We start from the raw sequence: 6,934 nt of genomic DNA, 5'->3' as shown, positions 1-6,934 counted from the left end.
TTTTTTTTTTTTTCTGCTGTACGCGGGCCTCTCACTGTTGTGGCCTCTCCCGTTGTGGAGCACAGGCTCTGGACGTGCAGGCCCAACGGCCATGGCTCACGGGCCCAGCTGCTCCGCGGCACGTGGGATCTTCCCGGACCGGGGCACGAACCCGTGTCCCCTGCGTCGGCAGGCGGACTCTCAACCACTGCGCCACCAGGGAAGCCCAGAAAACATGTATTTTTGTGTGTGAAACATTCATAATAAAAAAATTATATATTGCTAAGGGTATAACAGTTTAAAGAAGAGAATTTACTTAGCTGTCATACGACAGTGCAGGGCATGTGGGGAGTGTGCTGCTCTATGATGTCATCAGAGACCCAGGCTGGTGGGAAACCTCTCTGTCCTCAGCACACAGCTTCAGTCTCTGCATCTGAGGTCTCGGTTGCTCACCAATGCCTTATCTCTTAAGCATGAGCTTTCAGAAGGAAAGAGGATGGAGAGAAAGCCACTTCTAAAAAAATATGTCCATCAAGGTTGCCTGCAGCATTTTTGTCCCATCATCCCCCTTGACCATACTTACATATGGAGCAGCCATCTGCCCAGCCCCAGTTTGGTGGTGTTAGTGAGGCCCCAAAGGAAGAGGAGGAAGATAAATGTCTGGGGATCCGCCTAGTCTGTGCCACAAGCCCATACTGGTGCATGCATTTTGCCCCTTTATATTTATATATGATTCTCTGAGCATGGCAGAAGTTACGAAAATATACTCCGCTGTTAATGTCCCTATTCCGTACCCCATGCAGGTGTTGATGGAGGAGAGGGAGAGAATCAAATAGGAAAAGGAAAGGAATATTCCAGGGAGTGCAGAGGAGCTAAACAAAATAAACAAAAGCTCAGTATGTAATATGGTTCTCTCTATGTGTCATGTAAATTGTGTTCATGTATGATGTATGAACAAAATTTTAAAAATTAGAAAAAAGAAGGTGCCAGCATACACTCTGTATGTTTAAATATCACTTCTTCCCTTCATGTGATGAGTTCTGAGGAGATTAGGAAGTACTGTTTAGGAAGACCTCATACATCTCTAAGCCCCGGTGTTAAGACAACGAGAGAAGGAGACACATTGTTATTTGTGCTATGCTTATAAATAAGCACACTGAATAACAATTGGCATTATGCAATATTACAAAAGAACATTTTGAGAGTAGGATACTGGAGATTTTAATCAGGAAGAATCTTAATCACTGGCACCATAATTTCCTCTGACTAGTAACTAATAGAATTCTCTAAAAAGATGATTATAACAATTAGGTATCTGAGTAAGTAGAGTGATGATTATTTTATAAATCACTTCTGAAATTTGCTGTGATGATTGTTCAGATGTAGAAAGAAAGTGTGACTAAGCAAACACATCATTGGGTTGCGTTGCTGTTAATACTTTGGAAGTAGAGATGGTTGACGTCAGTCATGCTTTGACCTTTTATGCCTTACAATTTAAGGCACACAAAATAGTTCAGTGATATTACAATGGCTACATTTTATACATCATTTAAAACTTGTCAAGTTGTAGAGTTATTCTTTGCATGAAAATAAGTCCTGCTGTTTTGTACATTTTGTTCCTTTAGACATGGTTGAGGTAGTCGGTCAACATTAAAGCCTTGGAATAACATTGAACGTTGTTCCTTGGTATTTTAAAGTGTGTAGTGATTCCTATCTGAGTAACTTTAATACATTATTTTCCTTAAAAACTCATTAAAGGTTATTATGCATTTTATTTTGTCCTTCTGCTAATTTCAGTTCAAATGTTAAACATAACTTGCATATGGAAAACTAGGAATAGTAAAAAGTAGGATTTTGAATAAGAAACCTGCTCCTCTGTAAGAGGGAATGTTGATTATCTTTGTGAATAGATTGGTAAGTGTTCCTTTAAAAAAACCCTTAATCCAAAATTTGCGAATATTCAGTTGAGTGAAATGACATTGGTAATAGTCCTAAAATCTAATTAGTTATACTGTAAGTAGGATATTTTTAAACCCAAGGAAATAATTTTACATGAGGTAAGTGAGCATTTTCATCAGCTTCATTCATTTGGTAGGAATGTCCAGACTCAGAGGTATTCTTTGAAGGAAATATTTCAGAGAAAATGGGGCCCAATGGATTTTGTAAATAAAATTTCTTAAGCTCTTTCTAAGCAGAAATTTCAGAGGTTCTCTTTAAAAAAGCTCGTGGGAAAGCCCTCCTCAAAGTGAAGCTGCACAATTTCAGTTCCTTTGCTTTAGCGGCCGGTTATCCGTAGAATGGCTTGTCACACACTCCACTTAACCCCTGTGGAGCTGTCACCATCTCTTGATGGCTTTTACTTCTCTTTCTAGAAGTAGGGGGTTTAGCCCTGGGGTGGTTCCAGTCATTGAGTGGACTTTCTGGTCATATCGCCTAGGGACTTGGTCCAGTGAGGTGAGGCTTTCCTCTTGCGTTTATGCCAATGATTCTCACGGTAAAATACTTTTGATGGGGGCAAATGGCCCAGAGGGGTACGTCAGTTCCAACCCAGGCCTCTCTGGCATTAGGGGTACGTCAGTTCCAACCCAGGCCTCTTTGGCAAGTCTGCAAGGACTTAAAGTGGGACAGGAGGGCGCTCCCTTTTCTTCCGCAGTGCCTCACGAGGGGCATCTGTGCTCACGCTCGTCGTGGCTCCCTCTGCCTTAGCCCGACACTGAAGATTCTGTCATTGAGGCTCAGTTATTTCTTTGCCTTTGCCATCTTGGTTCAGTAGGGCTGCAGTTCTAGCTGGGCTTTGGCTGTTGTGTCTGTGCAGAGAGCCTGAATGACAGTGGGGCTCGGCTTAGGAGGACGCCAGGATTTACTGCACTGCCCAGCTTCTAATACCAGAGAATGGTTCCTTCACAAATTGTATCCTGTTTGATGGCTGTTAATAGGGGGAGGTGAGGTCGGTACTAGTTACTCCGTTACGGCCTGAAGTAGATCTCCCTTCTTCTTAAGTCTGAAGTTGATAGCATATATTCTGAGCTCAGTAAGGAAAACTTAAATGTTGTTTGTCATCAGAGTTACCTGGAGGCCAGACAAGTTAGAAGTGTTATAGTCAGTCTTTCAATTTCAGTCTTTTGTGTTAAGCTAAACTAAGCAAGGCTGTTTAATGTCTTTTCCATACACCTGTGGGTATGTGTATAAAGATGCACACATATGTATAGCTATATACATTTATAGTTATATCTATATCCTGTATCCTGTATTGCCTTTATATACTATACTTGTTAGATTGTTTCCATGTTGTAATTCTGATGATTTATCATGAATCATGCCGTAGAGTATAGGGCAGAAAGATAGAGCTATTCTGTGGTGTCGAGGTCAAGGGAAGAGATATTCTTTTTAAGTAAAAAAAAATTTTTTTAAGGATGTCAGTAGAGAAACTTTCTCTATCATACCACCTTGTGATAACTTGGTGTTCACTATCTTAACCAAGTTATTAAACCTTACATTGGCAATATTGGGACAAACCGACCTCCTAATGAGATGGAATGAAAAAGGACGCAGCATCACTTTAGTGTCATTCTTGCCAAAATCTGATAAGTCTAACTAATCATGAGGAAACGTCAGACAAATCCAAACTGAGGGACACTCAATAACTGGCTGTATTCTCCAGAAATGTCAAGGTCAAGAAATACAAAGAAAGGCTTTTCCCAGTTAATGGAGATACGTTGATATGACAACTAGTGGCAATGTGTCATCCTGGATTGGATCCTGGATTGTGAAGAAAATAGATATAAATGACATTATTGTGATAACTGATAAACCTCGACTCTAGACTGTACATCAGATAATATTATTGTGTTAATGTTACATTTCCTGATTTTGATGACTGCTGTGGTTATAAAAGACAGTCTGTGTTTTAAGGAAACATACACTGAAGTCTTTAGGGATGATGTCTCTGGCTCCCTCACAAATGGTTCAGAGAATAATTTGTATTATATATATGTTGATATAGGTATAAAATGATAAAGCACATGAAGCAAAATGTAAAACAGTTGGTGAATCTGGCTAAAGAGGAGCTCCTTGTGTTATCATTGCAACTTTTTTTTAAGTTTAGTATTACACCAAAGTAAAAAGTTAAACCAGAGAAATAGAATTTAGATAGATCTCTTTGGTTACAAGAACAGAGATTCATGAAGCTACCTAAAGTAAACAGGAACACAGAAATTCTTTTGAATTCAAGTAAGGCTCGTCTCATGGAGACCATTGAAGCTGCTTCCTTCCTATTTCAGTTGCTGTGTGGCTTCTAGTCTTTGCTGTTTTGTGTATTTGCTTTGCTTTCTTCTGTTTCCTGGATTCATCCGCTTTCTCTTGGCTGCTGCCCCTAGAGAACTGGGGTTTGTTCCCCAAGGTAGCTGACTGGCTGAGAGCGAGAATCTGAACGATTCTTCTCTAGCTAGTGGATTCCTGAGGCAGGCGCCAGGCGTCTGTTCCTCACCGCGTCAACCAAGCTTGAGGCAGAGCCGGTGGAGGTGGTGGTGTTGGCTGTGGCCGCACGGTCACGTGGTGTTCAGGGCTGGACCTCGGAAGCTGAGGCCTGACGCGTTCTCTCAGAGGTGCTGTGGAAAGACACAGCTGTGAATTGTGTCTCCGGCATCTGCCCAGCTTTGTCATGTTGCTTCTTGAGTTCGATTCCTCTATGGTAGACCCCCAGTGCTTCTGTTGAGGGTCTTCAGGTGGATGTAGATCACCCAGCCCCCTTTTTGCTGAAATGAGGAAGGATTATTGCGTGACTTAGAAGCCAGAGGATGGAAATGTTCAGAATTTTGTCCTTTTGCGTAGGAACCGGACAGCTCCCTCCCTGTCTGCCACTCATAACGTTTATTATTTTTTCTTTCAGTTTTATTGAGATATAATTGGCACACAGCACTGTGTGAGCGTAAGGCACACAGCATAATGATTCGCCTTTTACACACATTATGAAACGATGACCACAGCAAGCGTAGTGAGCATCCGTCATCTCACAGAGACACATTAAAGAGACAGAAACATTGCTTTCCTCCTGTGGGAGCGCTTAGGGTTCAGTCTGCCAACAACCTGCAGTTATAGCGCACAGCAGGGTCCATTCTGTTTGTCGTGCTGCTCACTACATCCCTGACAGCTGTTTGTCTTGTAACTGGAGGTTTGCACCTTTTGACCACCCACCTTCCTCCAGCCCTCCTTCCCCCCACCCCCACCTCTGGTCACCACAAATCTGATGTCTTTTTCTATGAGTTTGTTTGTTTTTGAAGTATAATTGACCCACAGCACTATGTGGGTTCCTGGTACGCAGCATAGCGATTTGATACTTACATACATTTCAAAGTCATCACCATGATAAGTCTAGTGACCATCTGTCAGCATACAAAAGTATGACATAACTGTTGGTTATACTCCCCACATCATACCTTTCATACCCTTGAGTCATTTATTTGTAACTGAGAGTTTGTACGTCTCAGTCTCCCGCACCTATTTCTCTCCTCCCCGGATCCCCTCCCCTCTGGCAGCCGCCTGTTTGTTCTCTGTATATATGACTCTGTTTTGTCATGTTTGTTCATTTGTTTTGTTTCTCAGATTCCACATATAAGTGAGATCATAGGGTATTTGTCTTTCTCTGTCTGACTTATATCACTTAGCGTAATACCCTCTAGGTCCATCCGTGTTGTCGCAGATGCCATGCATTTATGTTATGTTAGCTTTTGTTTGTAAAATTTTAAAATTTCATTTTGATATATTTATTTGATTATGCATATTTATCATTAGTTCAGATTATTTATTTAAAACAGTAATTGAAAAATATGAAGTATGTTTCAAAAATTTTCAAGAAAATGTTTTGACAGTATGTTTCTAATATTTTAAAAGCAAAATTTCCTGAAGGTTGTAGACTAATATTTTTTGCATGCGTACTTTGTACCAATCATTGTACTGACTGTGGTTACTTAAATGATGTCACTGAATATAATTTTCACAACTCACTGAGGTAAGATAATTATCCTTAACTATTAGAAGAGGAAATAGAATCTCAGAATGGTGACTTGCCCAAAGTCACCACAGTGAATGTCTAGTGGGATTAGAATTAGAGTTAAAAATGAGGCCTGTCAGACTCCAATGTACATACTCTTTTAAATAGTAAGGAATCAGGTCAAATACTTTCACATTTAAGATATCAGTTTTCTGTTGTTCTTCTTAAAACCTGTCACTATTATTCTTTTAATCCTAAGATGCACTCATTATTATTAACAAGTGTTGGTTACATTTTGCTGGCTTTGCTCAGAACACTGGTGGGTCAGGGGTCAGTCTGAGGAGTCTAGGAGGCTAGGAGCTGTTGACAGATGCTGGAAGGAGATGAAGTCACTGCCCTGAGGGAGTCGGAGTCTGTAATTCCAGGAGCGAGAACTGGAAAATCTGTGCATTATCAGTGATATGCCTATATGGGCATTCTTTCACAAATTGTTATATTTAAGTATGTAGGTAAATAAGAGCATTTAGAAATGAGTACGTAGATATGAGAAAAGAAAAAAGTAAAAAGTTGAATAGAGACTTACTCAATTGAAAAATAATAAACAAAGGCTAAAATACCAAGTGGGTTTAGCAAAATATTGCTTTAAAATGACTGCTTTTTGGCGGTGGAGTGGACTGGGGATCACTGACGAATCTGAGTTCGGTATTTTCACTTTTGCCTGTCAAGTGAGATTTATTCAAAAGACTTTTAATTGGGCTTCCCTGGTGGCGCAGTGGTTGAGAGTCCGCCTGCCGATGCAGGGGACGCGGGTTCGTGCCCCAGTCTGGGAAGATCCCACATGCTGTGGAGCGGCTGGGCCCATGAGCCATGGCTGCTGAGCCTGTACGTCTGGAGCCTGTGCTCCGCAACGGGAGAGGCCACAACAGCGAGAGGCCCGCATACCGCAAAAAAAAAAAAAAAAAAAAA

The 6,934-nt window shown here is 41.1% G+C and overlaps 1 protein-coding gene across 2 annotated transcripts in view; it reads left to right on the top strand.

Annotated features, from left to right (window-relative positions):
- CEP112 (centrosomal protein 112) overlaps window positions 1–6,934 on the top strand; it is a 432,986-nt gene that overhangs the window by 66,148 nt on the left and 359,904 nt on the right. The gene's annotated exons all lie outside the window — the stretch shown is intronic.

This window comes from Lipotes vexillifer, unplaced genomic scaffold (genome assembly GCF_000442215.2).
Source record: "Lipotes vexillifer unplaced genomic scaffold, Lipotes_vexillifer_v1.1 scaffold664, whole genome shotgun sequence".
Taxonomy (NCBI): Eukaryota; Metazoa; Chordata; class Mammalia; order Artiodactyla; family Lipotidae; genus Lipotes; species Lipotes vexillifer.
The sequence above is the reverse complement of the archived record's forward strand: the minus strand, read 5'-3'. Positions and strand labels throughout refer to the sequence as shown.